Source organism: Hyla sarda, chromosome 5 (genome assembly GCF_029499605.1).
Source record: "Hyla sarda isolate aHylSar1 chromosome 5, aHylSar1.hap1, whole genome shotgun sequence".
NCBI lineage: Eukaryota > Metazoa > Chordata > Amphibia > Anura > Hylidae > Hyla > Hyla sarda.
Window position 1 is genome coordinate 169773025 of NC_079193.1, and position 14943 is coordinate 169787967.

At 43.1% G+C, this 14943-nt stretch overlaps 2 protein-coding genes across 4 annotated transcripts in view; one reads left to right on the forward strand and one right to left on the reverse strand.

Annotated features, from left to right (window-relative positions):
* The window catches only part of LOC130273618 (carboxymethylenebutenolidase homolog), a 56146-nt gene that overhangs the window by 17811 nt on the left and 23392 nt on the right, over positions 1 to 14943 (reverse strand). The window lies entirely within an intron of this gene.
* LOC130273617 (carboxymethylenebutenolidase homolog) overlaps positions 368 to 14943 on the forward strand; it is a 103296-nt gene continuing 88720 nt past the window's right edge. Inside the window, exon 1 of the mRNA XM_056520712.1 lies at positions 368 to 462. The gene's annotated coding sequence lies outside the window, so the exon portion shown is untranslated. The remainder of the gene's footprint in view (positions 463 to 14943) is intronic.

The window sequence follows — 14943 nt, forward strand, 5'->3', positions numbered from 1 at the left end:
GCTGTTTATCATTCTTTATCAGCAGGAAAATAGTTTTATCGTGCAGTCAGCAACAGACGGATAGGCGTGGCCGGGGATTGTAATGCCCCACCTCCGCCATGCCTATCCCCTGTAAGTGAGCGCTGGACCACTGTGTGATTGACACACAGGTCCCCACCCCCCGATGTCCATGATGTGTGGGCCTCCACTGAGCCTATACATATAATGTGCACCTTTATGTTATATGAAATACAGTGCCCGTACTCCTTTTCTTTCTTCTCATGGTGCCGGAGACGCGATGCTTCTGCTTTCACTATGGGCAGTGAGCTCGCTCCCTGCCTCTAGCACTGCACAAGCGCATTGAACTGGCGGCAGACAACGGGAGCGAGCTCACTGCCTATAGTGAAAGCAGAAGCAGCGCGTCTCCGGCACCATGAGAAGAAAGAAGAGGAGTACGGGCACTGTATTTCATATAACATAAAGGTGTACATTATATGTATAGGCTCAGTGGAGTCACGCCGGCCGGCACATAATGGACATCGGGGGGGGGGGGGACACCTATGTGTCAATCACACAGTGGTCCAGCGCTCACTTACAGGGGATAGGCGTGGCGGAGGTGGGGCATTACAATCCCCGACCACGCCTATCCGACTGTTGCTGACCGCACGATAAAACTATTTTCTGGCTGATAAAGAGAGTGATAAACAGCAGCCAAAAGTACAGCTGCATTACACATATCATCACCTATACTATCAAGGTATTAGTCTGGGGGGTATCATTTCCATGACAGTTGCGCTTTAAATGCCGCTGTCAAAAGACACTGTACCAAAGGATATGACAGAGGGAGTGGGCTCCCTCTGTTTCTGTATACACTGCTCTGATGGAGCAGCAGGATTCAAGACTGTAATACACAATAGCAGCAGGGTCCCGGCTGTCAGGAATGTAGACGTCTGTTGTCAGCGGTTCAAAGGAAAACTGTCAGTAAACTCCCCCCCGCACTAACTTCTGTCATCACTGGCGCACACCAACTGTGCCAATGGTTGCCATGGCAGCCAGGAGCCTGACAAAGACCCAGGACCGCCATAGCTGAAATATGTATTCCTTGTTATTTTTTTTTTTATAACTGTTTTTTTATTAAATAATTTTTCTTTAAAACAGAATATTTGAGAATAAGAAAATATTTACATTACTTAGACAACTATTTTTGGTCATGTACACTCAGGGAGCTTTTTCTTCTGAAAATGCAGTGTGGCTAAAGGGATGTATGATTTCCCAAAGAATTTAGGGAATGCACATTTTTGGCACTATTTTTTGGCATAAGCTACACTAAAAAAAAAAGGAAAGATGTACAATATTGTGCATTTTGCAACTAGACAGGTATGGACATCCGCAAAAAAATTTTCAGGGGGGGGGGGGGGGGTGGGGCATAATTTTTATGTCATCTATGCCCTGCCTCTTTTTGACAATGTCATGAATAATAAATATCTATTTTTTTTTTATTCAAAATGCACATAACATGTTGCATTGCTTCTTTTATATTTCCTATCATTATTTTTATCTTTAAAGGGGTATTCCAGCCCAAAACTTTTTTATATATATCAACTGGCTCCGGAAAGTTAAAGAGATTTGTAAATTACTTCTATTAAAAATCTTAATCCTTCCAATAGTTATTAGCTTCTGAAGTTGAGTTGTTGTTTTCTGTCTAACTGCTCTCTGATGACTCACGTCCCGGGACGTGACATCATCATTGAGCAGTTAGACAGAAAACTTCAGAAGCTAATAACTATTGGGAGGATTAAGATTTTTTAATAGAAGTAATTTACAAATCTGTAGAAATATATATATTAGGGCTCAGGGTTTGAGACAACTGGACAGGTTGTGTTTCAAGTAATATTTCAATTTATTGATTATATATAGTGTGACAATAGAATATAAGATAAAATGTAAATAGCAGCAACTGCGTCTCACAGGGCCCTTGTGTAGGCGCAGCACCAACTATTAAGAACTATAGCATATGTATAGTACAGTATATAAAATATAAAAATATACTTGTAAAAAATTGTTAAAAATATAAAATATAGAGACCACCATAAACATATATAGAGAGAGGGATCTGGGTGGGAAAGTCTTAGTCCATCCACAATGGTCAATAATCTCCTCTCATAAAAAAGTCCTGCTAATATAGACCGATTCCGGTATTGTGGTAACCAATGGCAACCATAAGGTTAGTAACCCGTAGCAACCGTTCAGATGAGTCCGGCTATTTTAGCACTTCAACGTTTAAGTAGAAGATATACTTGCTATTTGTAGACAATATTCAACTTAAACAGCTAGTGTGCAGTCACTGTTAATATGCTTGCATATTTGTATGATACTTTGTATCTCACCGCTCCCGGACACTGATGCGCTGAACTTCACGGGGATGCTGCGATCTCCTCCTGTTGCGCTGTGTAATCCCACAGTGTGTTAGCACTGAGTAGCTGTCTTGGCATGCGACAGCATCACCGGAGACTCGGCCGTCTCCCACAGTGGTGATGTTGGTAGATGGTGGGTTGCGGGTGGTGTTGTCGCAGCGGTTCTGCGGATGCGCACGTACATGTGGCGTCCTCGTGGCAGCGATGCGCGGATGTCTCCTTCACTGGGTGTCAGGTGATTGACAGTTTATTATCCGGTATCGGACTGCTATTGACTAAGCAGGGCAAGTACACTGGTGATCTCAATAGGTATTGAGGGGACGCTGGACGCGTTTCAGGACTGTCTCAGTCCTTTCTTCAGCAGCTAAGAATAAGTGTAATGGGGGGTCACTGTATCGTATTTTATATATTTAACTCCTCCTGTATCAATTAGTGACATCAGATCTAGAGTAAACAAAGTAAACAAAACAAAATAGTGGTGTTAGATTTATGAATGAAAGTAGTAGAGCTCAGTACTAAATGAATCGGACTGCTTCGAATTACATATACTCTGCTGTGGAATGCATTGAAAATAAAAAGACTTGTATTAAATAATATACGTGAGTGAATTAATAAGTGATATCTATTTGTGTGAATGGAATGTTGAGATATTAGATGATGTAAATTCATTGTGTGCCAATAGTAATAACTGACCATAAATGTAAAATCATGGTAACTGTGTACAATTGTATAAAAGTATATGAATACTATGTGAAAGTATAAAAATATTGATAATATTGAAAATATTTAAAATATTGGTGTGGTGTGAAATAGTGGTGTGAAATAATTGGTGTGGTTATGTATTTTGCTGTGAGTATGATTGTGATGGTGAAGCCTAATATGAAAATGTGATGATTGTGGATTACCAGAGACCAGGTGTCTAAAGAAAGGTATCTATACTCTTAGTGTCCTACAGTCAGTATATCTGTTGCAGTATAAAAGAAGGGACTAGATAGTGTACATATGGCATATGGATAAGATTGAATACAAAAGTTATAGACAATAGAGATATAAATAACTGAGTTGGGTGGATAAAGGCAAGGGCCCGATAAAGGGTCTGTCGGGGTGCTGATAGTACAGCCAGGCCCCGACGGGTCGTCCAAAGGGACCTCACCCATCTTTATTCCAAAAAGCCGAACAGTTCCAGGTCATTATTCAGGCCCTTGGGGGCTAGTGACCCAAATTCGAATATCTTGCGGGATTCTGCCCTAGACATTTTACCGATAAAATTCCCTCCCCTCCAATCTTTGTGTATCTGTTGAAGTGCCGTATATCTTAAAAGGTTAGGGTTACCTTGGTGGACAGATTTAAAATGTGCCGATAAGGGGTGTTTGTCCTTTTGTTTTGACAAAATACCCCTTATCGGCACATTTTAAATCTGTCCACCAAGGTAACCCTAACCTTTTAAGATATACGGCACTTCAACAGATGCACAAAGATTGGAGGGGAGGGAATTTTATCGGTAAAATGTCTAGGGCAGAATCCCGCAAGATATTCGAATTTGGGTCACTAGCCCCCAAGGGCCTGAATAATGACCTGGAACTGTTCGGCTTTTTGGAATAAAGATGGGTGAGGTCCCTTTGGACGGCCCGTCGGGGTCTGGCTGTACTATCAGCACCCCGACGGACCCTTTATCGGGCCCTTGCCTTTATCCACCCAACTCAGTTATTTATATCTCTATTGTCTATAACTTTTGTATTCAATCTTATCCATATGCCATATGTATACTATCTAGTCCCTTCTTTTATACTGCAACAGATATACCGACTGTAGGACACTGAGTATAGATACCTTTCTTTAGACACCTGGTCTCTGGTAATCCACAATCATCACATTTTCATATTAGGCTTCACCATCACAATCATACTCACAGCAAAATACATAACCTATTTCACACTACACTAATATTTTAAATATTTTCAATATTATCAATATTTTTATACTTTCACATAGTATTCATATACTTTTATACAATTGTACACAGTTACCATGATTTTACATTTATGGTCAGTTATTACTATTGGCACACAATGAATTTACCTCATCTAATATCTCAACATTCCATTCACACAAATAGATATCACTTATTAATTCACTCACGTATATTATTTAATACAAGTCTTTTTATTTTCAATGCATTCCACAGCAGAGTATATGTAATTCGAAGCAGTCCGATTCATTTAGTACTGAGCTCTACTACTTTCATTCATAAATCTAACACCACTATTTTGTTTTGTTTACTTTGTTTACTCTAGATCTGATGTCACTAATTGATACAGGAGGAGTTAAATATATAAAATACGATACAGTGACCCCCCATTACACTTATTCTTAGCTGCTGAAGAAAGGACTGAGACAGCCCTGAAACGCGTCCACCGTCCCCTCAATACCTATTGAGATCACCAGTGTACTTGCCCTGCTTAGTCAATAGCAGTCCGATACCGGATAATAAACTGTCAATCACCTGACACCCAGTGAAGGAGACATCCGCGCATCGCTGCCACGAGGACGCCACATGTACGTGCGCATCCGCAGAACCGCTGCGACAACACCACCCGCAACCCACCATCTACCAACATCACCACTGTGGGAGACGGCCGAGTCTCCGGTGATGCTGTCGCATGCCAAGACAGCTACTCAGTGCTAACACACTGTGGGATTACACAGCGCAACAGGAGGAGATCGCAGCATCCCCGTGAAGTTCAGCGCATCAGTGTCCGGGAGCGGTGAGATACAAAGTATCATACAAATATGCAAGCATATTAACAGTGACTGCACACTAGCTGTTTATGTTGAATATTGTCTACAAATAGCAAGTATATCTTCTACTTAAACGTTGAAGTGCTAAAATAGCCGGACTCATCTGAACGGTTGCTACGGGTTACTAACCTTATGGTTGCCATTGGTTACCACAATACCGGAATCGGTCTATATTAGCAGGACTTTTTTATGAGAGGAGATTATTGACCATTGTGGATGGACTAAGACTTTCCCACCCAGATCCCTCTCTCTATATATGTTTATGGTGGTCTCTATATTTTATATTTTTAACAATTTTTTACAAGTATATTTTTATATTTTATATACTGTACTATACATATGCTATAGTTCTTAATAGTTGGTGCTGCGCCTACACAAGGGCCCTGTGAGACGCAGTTGCTGCTATTTACATTTTATCTTATATTCTATTGTCACACTATATATAATCAATAAATTGAAATATTACTTAAAAAACAACATGTCCAGTTGTCTCAAACCCTGAGCCCTAATATATATATTTCTACAGACAAACTAAAACATGACACCTTGGGTATAGGTGTCTAATTAGGTAGCCCGGGTTTATTTGGTGGGTAGTCAGACAAGAGCCTCTCCAACTCTTCTATAATTTACAAATCTGTTTAACTTTCCGGAGCCAGTTGATATATATATAAAAAAAGGTTTTGCCTGGAATACCCCTTTAATTCACTCAGACACGACAAGACGGCTCAGCTAGATTGGATGCTGTTTGGGAGGAGCTCAGGAAAGGACTGGGCAGCCATTCTCACTTACATGCACATGAGACATGACATGTCGCTGCCGTTCTGACCTTAATCTGCCCCCTGTGCATTGCCAAAGTCACCTGTGTAGCCTAAAGAGTCAGTGCCCGCCACTCGCATGAGTTAACATTGTAGGCTTTAGCCTATTTAAAATTGCTTGTGGCTGTCTCATAGACAGAGCCACAAAAAAAATGTCAACGACAATTCAGGGGAATGGAGCATAATGACAAGAGTGATCAGAGCTTGCACTGCTGGCTTTCACACAAGTTGCCCTGTTCATAGTTCTTTGTTACTTTACCATAGAGCTGCAAAGAAAACAGGCATCTGGGGACAAGAGAAAGGGAGGGGGCATAGTCCCACAGATGTACATGATGAAGTGATGATGGGTGAGACCATAGCCGGCACTTCCAGCTCTTCCGCTCCTCCTTGACTTTTAAAAACCACACCACTTTCAATCTTCCATCTACAGAGCCATATGAGGGCTTGTGAGCTTGTTTTATGCTAGAATAATTGTACTTTGTTTTGACATCTTTCATTTTACCACAAAATCTACAGCGAAATAAAAAGAAAAAAAATTCAATAATGTAATTTTGTAACTTTTTTTTTGTATATATGCAGTGCACTTTACATAAGGAATGACATGTTATCTTTATTATGAAGGTCTGCACGATTACAATGATACCCAATTTATATAGGCTTTGTTTTATTTTACTACTTTAAAAAAATTAAACTTATTATCATTTTTTACACAACTTCTGTTCTTGCTTCATAGTCGCTTAAAGGGGTACTCCCGTGGAAAACTTTTTATTTTTATTTTTTTTAAATCAACTGGTGCCAGAAAGTTAAACAGATTTGTAAATCACTTCTATTAAAAAATCTTAATCCTCCCAGTACTTTTTAGGGGCTGTATACAAAAGAGAAATCCAAAAAAGAAATGCATTTCCTTTGATGTCATGACCACAGTGCTCTCTGCTGACCTCTGCTGTACAGAGCAGCATATATTTGAACTGTCCAGGAACTGTACAGTGCAGCATATGTTTGCTATGGGAATTTTCCTCTGCTCTGCACAGTTCCTAAAATGGACAGCAGAGGTCAGCAGAGAGCACTGTGGTCATGACATCAGAGCAAATGCATTTCGTTTTTGGATTTCTCTTTAGTATACAGCCCCTAAAAAGTACTAGAAGGATTAAGATTTTTTAATAGGAGTGATTTACAAATCTTGCAAAAGAAGAGGAGCCAATGTCCGGCACTGCTAGGGTACTATATTCGGATGCAGGATATTATGGGCAACTTGTGTGAGAACTGAATACAAATGCAGGGTTGTGCTCAGGTTTAAAATATGTAGCAAATAAAAGCAGAGAAAAAGCAAGTAGTGTTGTAAGAGATACTTTATTGAAAAACAAAAAGAAAAAAGGTATTTCAGGAGAGACCAAACGTTTTACTTTCACCTTTCAAAATTCCCCGAATAATCCAATGATAGAAAGAGCTATTAGGAAAAACTGGTTTTTAGTAAAAAGCAACCCCGAATTAAAGGAAGTCGCGATGAGGAAACCTCTTATTTCCTATAGGAAAAATAAAACGTTAGGTGACACCCTAAAAAAGAAAGATGAAGACCCTAGAAAAACCACCTGGTTAGAAAGGAGTACCCCGAAAGGGAATTATTCTTGTAAGTCCTGTAATTTTTGTAAGTTTAATGCTGAGCTCAAAACAATGCGTCTAGGTGCAGTTACACATACCGTCACTGATATTATCACGTGCCGGACTAAGTATGCAGTATACGTGATCTTCTGCCCCTGTGGGTTCTTCTACATAGGGAAAACTATCAGGCAATTAAATGCGCGAATAAGAGAACATTTCTATTCGTTTCGTACTTTAAAAGAAGCGCCTCGCCTGATTTCCCATGTAGTTGAATTCCACGGGGGGCGGACCGATCAGTTAACTTTTTCTGGTATAGAGAGAATTAGACCAATTTAGATAAATTTTTATTACAACGAGAAACATATTGGATCATACGTGCTGCCGCAGCGGGCCCGTTAGGTCTGAACGAGAAAGTGGATTATGCTCCTTGTTTTTAAATACCTATTTATTATGTTGTATTTATATGTTTGTACTGGGTTCTTCTGATGTGCTGAACAAAATGGCGATTTACAGCCAATGGTGTGAACCATTGAGTTCACACCTATGACATCAGAGCAGGTGGGCGGGTTGGATCAATTCTGGTCCACCTCTCACCTGTATAAGAACCAGTTCAGTCTCCAGACCTGCATGGTCAGAAGAAGCTCGCCAGCCGAGTGAAACAGAGTCTGTCGCCTGTTTGTGTACCCCCCCTTGTCGATCCCTCTCCCCCATCAACGTTTTTACCTGTGAGTATTTTGCAATAAAGAAAGAAAATTAAAGAGAAGAAGGGTGAGTGCCGGTTTTCCTTCATTATCCTTGGATTGAGAAGTTGATTTACAAATCTGTTTAACTTTCTGCCACCAGTTGATTAAAAAAATAAATAAAAAAGTTTTCCACGGGAGTACCCCTTTAATCCCTTAAGGACGCAGGACGTAAATGTACGTCCTGGTGCAGTGGTACTTAACGCACCAGGACGTACATTTACGTCCTGTGCATAACCGCGGGCATCGGAGCGATGCCCGTGTCATGCGCGGCTGATCCCGGCTGCTGATCGCAGCCAGGGACCCGCCGGCAATGGCCGACGCCCGCGATCTCGCGGGTGTCCGCCATTAACCCCTCAGATGCCGGGATCAATACAGATCCCGGCATCTGCGGCAGTACGCGATTTCAATGAATGATCGGATCGCCTGCAGCGCTGCTGCGGGGATCCGATCATTCAGAACGCCGCACGGAGGTCCCCTCACCTTCCTCCTTCCGGCTCCCGGTGTCTTCTGCTCTGGTCTGAGATCGAGCAGACCAGAGGAGAAGATCACCGATAACACTGATCTGTTCTATGTCCTATACATAGAACAGATCAGTATTAGCATGGGGACTATGGGGACTATTCAAGTGTAGAAAAAAAATGTAAAAAAATGTAAAAGTAAAAAAAAAGTGAAAAATCCCCTCCCCCAATAAAAAAGTAAAACGTCCGTTTTTTTCCTATTTTACCCCCAAAAAGCGTAAAAAATAAATTTAATAGACATATTTGGTATCGCAGCGTGCGTAAATGTCTGAACTATTAAAATAAAATGTTAATGATCCCGTACGGTGAACGGCATTAAGGTAAAAAAAAAAAAGTCCAAAATTGCTACTTTTTTAATACATTTTATAAAAAAAAATTCTAAAAAATGTATTAAAAGTTTTTGATATGCAAATGTGGTATCAAAAAAAAGTACAGATAATGGCGCAAAAAATGAGCCCTCATTCCGTTGCTTATACGGAAAAATAAAAAAAAGTTATAGGTCATCAAAATAAAGGGATTATAAACGTACTAATTTGGTCAAAAAGTTTGTGATTTTTTTTAAGCACAACAATAATAAATGTAATAATGGGTATCATTTTAATCATATTGACCCTCAGAATAAAGTACACACATCATTTTTACCGTAAATTGTACGGCGTGAAAACGAAACCTTCCAAAATTAGCAAAATTGCGTTTTTCTTTTTAATTTCCCCAGAAAAATAGTGTTTTTTGGTTGCGCCATACATTTTATGATATAATGAGTGATGTCATTCCAAAGGACAATTGATCATGCAAAAACAAGCCCTCATACTAGTCTGTGGATGAAAATATAAAAGAGTTATGATTTTTAGAAGGCGAGGAGGAAAAAACGAAAACGTAAAAATTAAATTGTCTGAGTCCTTAAGGCCAAAATGGGCAGAGTCCTTAAGGGGTTAATGCTCAACAGTCTAAGGCAGGGGTCTCAAACTCCCGGCCAGTGGGCCATTTGCGGCCCGTGGAATGAAAGTTTGTGGCCCGCGCCAGGTATGTAGTGAAGAAAACTGTGTCTTGAAGCAGTTCTGTGTCCTGAGCAGAGCAGAGACTGCACACGCCCCCCCCATCAACCAATCACAGTGTCCGAGCACTCAGCACAGTGACTCAGCACTTTCCTCAGCTATTCGGGACACAGAACGCTTCAAGACAGTTTTCTTCACTACTCCGGAGAGGAGAAGCGCAGTGCAGTACAGGTAAGGTTGTCTATGTGTGTGTCTGTCTGTCTATGTGTGTGTGTGTGTCTGTCTATGTGTGTGTGCATGTGTGTGTCTGTCTGTGTGTGTGTGTGTGTGTCTGTCTGTCTGTCTATGTGTGTGTGCGTGTGTGTGTCTGTCTATGTGTGTGTGCATGTGTGTGTCTGTCTGTGTGTGTGTGTGTGTCTCTGTCTGTCTGTCTGTCTGTGTGTGTGTGTGTGTGTCTGTCTATGTGTGTGTGCATGTGTGTGTCTGTCTGCTTGTGTGTGTCTGCCTGTTTATGTGTGTGTGCGCATGTGTGTGTGCCTGTCTGTCTGTGTGCATGTGTGTGTGTCTGTCTGTCTATGTGTGTGCATGTGTGTGTGCATGTGTGGGTGTCTGTCTGCTTGTGCCTATGTGTGTGAGTGTCTGTCTATGTGTGTGTGTCTGTCTGTCTATGTGAGTATGCATGTGTGTGTCTGTCTGTCTATGTGTGTGTGCGCATGTGTCTGTCTATGTGTGTGTGCATGTGTGTGTGTGTCTGTCTGTCTGTCTATGTGTGTGTGTGCATGTGTGTGTGTGTGTCTGTCTGTCTATGTGTGTGCCTGTCTATGTGTGTGTGTGTGTGTCTGTCTGTCTATGTATGTGTGTGTGTCTGTGTGTGTGTGTCTGTCTGTCTGTCTATGTGTGTGTGTGCATGTGTGGGTGTCTGTCTATGTGTGTGTGCATGTGTGGGTGTCTGTCTATGTGTGTGCCTGTCTATGTGTGTGTGTGTGTGTCTGTCTGTCTATGTATGTGTGTGTGTCTGTGTGTGTGTGTCTGTCTGTCTGTCTATGTGTGTGTGCGCATGTGTGTGTGCATGTGTAGGTGTCTATGTGTGTGCATGTGTGGATGTCTGTCTGCTTGTGCCTATGTGTGTGTGCATGTGTGTGAGTGTCTGTCTATGTGTGTGTGTCTGTCTGTCTATGTGTGTGTGTGCGTGTGTGTGTGTGTCTGTCTGTCTGTCTATGTGTGTGTGTGTGTGCATGTGTGGGTGTCTGTCTGTCTATGTGTGTGTGCATGTGTGGGTGTCTGTCTTTCTATGTGTGTGTGCATGTGTGGGTGTCTGTCTGTCTATGTGTTTGTGCATGTGTGGGTGTCTGTCTGTCTATGTGTGTGCCTGTCTATGTGTGTGTGCATGTGTGTGTGTCTGTCTGTCTATGTATGTGTGTGTGTCTGTGTGTGTGTCTGTCTGTCTATGTGTGTGTGCGTGCATGTGTGTGTGTGTCTGTCTATGTGTGTGTGCATGTGTAGGTGTCTGTCTGCTTGTGTGTGTCTGTCTGTCTATGTGTGCATGTGTGTGTGTCTGTCTGCTTGTGTGCATGTGTGGGTGTTTATGTGTGTGCATGTGTGGATGACTGTCTGCTTGTGTCTATGTGTGTGTGCATGTGTGGGTGTCTGTCTGTCTATATGTGTGTGTGTGCATTTGTTGGGGGTCTGTCTGTCTATGTGTGTGTGTGCATGTGTGGGTGTCTATGTGTGTGTGCATGTGTGGGTGTCTGTCTGCTTGTGTCTATGTGTGTGTCTGTCTAAGTGTGTGTGCATGTGTGGATGTCTGTCTGTCTATGTGTGTGTGCATGTGTGGGTGTCTGTCTGTCTATGTGTGTGTGTGTGTCTGTCTGTCTACGTGTGCGCATGTGTGGGTGTCTGTCTGCTTGTGTGTGTCTGTGTGTGTGTGTGTCTGTCTGTCTGTCTGTCTGTGTGTGTGCGTGTGTGTGTCTGTCTATGTGTGTGTGCATGTGTGTGTCTGTCTGCTTGTGTGTGTCTGCCTGTTTATGTGTGTGTGCGCATGTGTGTGTGCCTGTCTGTCTGTGTGCATGTGTGTGTGTCTGTCTGTCTATGTGTGTGCATGTGTGTGTGCATGTGTGGGTGTCTGTCTGCTTGTGCCTATGTGTGTGAGTGTCTGTCTATGTGTGTGTGTCTGTCTGTCTATGTGTGTATGTATGTGTCTGTGCATGTGTCTGTCTATGTGTGTGTGCATGTGTGTGTCTGTCTGTCTGTCTATGTGTGTGTGCATGTGTGGGTGTCTGTCTGTCTATGTGTGTGTGCATGTGTGGGTGTCTGTCTTTCTATGTGTGTGTGTGCATGTGTGGGTGTCTGTCTGTCTGTCTATGTGTGTGTGCATGTGTGTGTGTCTGTCTGTTTATGTGTGTGCATGTGTGGGTGTCTGTCTGCTTGTGCCTATGTGTGTGTGCATGTGTGTGAGTGTCTGTCTGTCTATGTGTGTGTGCATGTGTGGGTGTCTGTCTATGTGTGTGTGCATGTGTGGGTGTCTGTCTGCTTGTGCCTATGTGTGTGTGCATGTGTGTGTGTGTCTGTCTGTCTATGTGTGTGTGTGTGTGCATGTGTGGGTGTCTGTCTATGTGTGTGTGCATGTGTGGGTGTCTGTCTATGTGTATGCCTGTCTATGTGTGTGTGCATGTGTGTGTGTCTGTCTGTCTATGTATGTGTGTGTGTCTGTGTGTGTGTGTCTGTCTATGTGTGTGTGCGCATGTGTGTGTGCATGTGTAGGTGTCTATGTGTGTGCATGTGTGGATGTCTGTCTGCTTGTGCCTATGTGTGTGTGCATGTGTGTGAGTGTCTGTCTATGTGTGTGTCTGTCTGTCTGTCTATGTGTGTGTGCGTGTGTGTGTGTGTCTGTCTGTCTGTCTATGTGTGTGTGTGTGTGCATGTGTCTGTCTGTCTGTGTGCATGTGTGTGTGTCTGTCTGTCTATGTGTGTGCATGTGTGTGTCTGTCTATGTATGTGTGTGTGTGTGTGTGTCTGTCTATGTATGTGTGTGTGCATGTGAGTGTCTGTCCATGTGTGTGTGTGTGTGTGTCTGTCTGTCTATGTGTGTGTGCATGCGTGGGTGTCTGTCTGTCTGCTTGTGTGTGTCTGTCTGTCTATGTGTGTGTGTGCATGTGTGTGTGTGTGTGTGTCTGTCTGTCTATGTGTGTGTGCATGTGTGTGTCTGTCTGTCTATGTGTGTGTGCATGTGTGGGTGTCTGTCTGTCTATGTGTGTGTGCATGTGTGGGTGTCTGTCTTTCTATGTGTGTGTGTGTGCATGTGTGGGTGTCTGTCTGTTTATGTGTGTGCATGTGTGGGTGTCTGTCTGCTTGTGCCTATGTGTGTGTGCATGTGTGTGAGTGTCTGTCTGTCTATGTGTGTGTGTGCATGTGTGGGTGTCTGTCTATGTGTGTGTGCATGTGTGGGTGTCTGTCTGCTTGTGCCTATGTGTGTGTGCATGTGTGTGTGTCTGTCTGTCTATGTGTGTGTGTGCATGTGTGGGTGTCTGTCTATGTGTGTGTGCATGTGTGGGTGTCTGTCTATGTGTGTGCGTGTGTGTCTGTCTGTCTATGTATGTGTGTGTGTCTGTGTGTGTGTGTCTGTCTGTCTGTCTATGTGTGTGTGCGCATGTGTGTGTGCATGTGTAGGTGTCTATGTGTGTGCATGTGTGGATGTCTGTCTGCTTGCGCCTATGTGTGTGTGCATGTGTGTGAGTGTCTGTCTATGTGTGTGTGTCTGTCTGTCTATGTGTGTGTGCGTGTGCGTGTGTGTCTGTCTGTCTGTCTGTGTGTGTGTGTGTGTGCATGTGTGGGTGTCTGTCTGTCTATGTGTGTGTGCATGTGTGGGTGTCTGTCTGTCTATGTGTGTGTGCATGTGTGGGTGTCTGTCTGTCTATGTGTTTGTGCATGTGTGGGTGTCTGTCTGTCTATGTGTGTGCCTGTCTATGTGTGTGTGTGCATGTGTGTGTGTCTGTCTGTCTATGTATGTGTGTGTGTGTCTGTGTGTGTGTGTGTGTCTGTCTGTCTATGTGTGTGTGCGTGCATGTGTGTGTGTGTCTGTCTATGTGTGTGTGCATGTGTAGGTGTCTGTCTGCTTGTGTGTGTCTGTCTGTCTATGTGTGCATGTGTGTGTGTCTGTCTGCTTGTGTGCATGTGTGGGTGTTTATGTGTGTGCATGTGTGGATGTCTGTCTGCTTGTGTCTATGTGTGTGTGCATGTGTGGGTGTCTGTCTGTCTATATGTGTGTGTGTGCATTTGTTGGGGGTCTGTCTGTCTATGTGTGTGTGTGCATGTGTGGGTGTCTATGTGTGTGTGCATGTGTGGGTGTCTGTCTGCTTGTGTCTATGTGTGTGTCTGTCTAAGTGTGTGTGCATGTGTGGATGTCTGTCTGTCTATGTGTGTGTGCATGTGTTGGTGTCTGTCTGTCTATGTGTGTGTGTGTGTCTGTCTGTCTATGTGTGCGCATGTGTGGGTGTCTGTCTGCTTGTGTGTGTCTGTGTGTGTGTGTGTCTGTCTGTCTGTCTATGTGTGTGTGCGTGTGTGTGTCTGTCTATGTGTGTGTGCATGTGTGTGTCTGTCTGCTTGTGTGTGTCTGCCTGTTTATGTGTGTGTGCGCATGTGTGTGTGCCTGTCTGTCTGTGTGCATGTGTGTGTGTCTGTCTATGTGTGTGCATGTGTGTGTGCATGTGTGGGTGTCTGTCTGCTTGTGCCTATGTGTGTGAGTGTCTGTCTATGTGTGTGTGTCTGTCTGTCTATGTGTGTATGTATGTGTCTGTGCATGTGTCTGTCTATGTGTGTTCATGTGTGTGTGTGTGTGTGTGTCTGTCTGTCTATGTGTGTGTGTGCATGTGTGTGTCTGTCTGTCTATGTGTGTGTGCATGTGTGGGTGTCTGTCTGTCTATGTGTGTGTGCATGTGTGGGTGTCTGTCTTTCTATGTGTGTGTGCATGTGTGGGTGTCTGTCTGTCTGTCTATGTGTGTGTGCATGTGTGTGTGTCTGTCTGTTTATGTGTGTGCATGTGTGGGTGTCTGTCTGCTTGTGCCTATGTGTGTGTGCATGTGTGT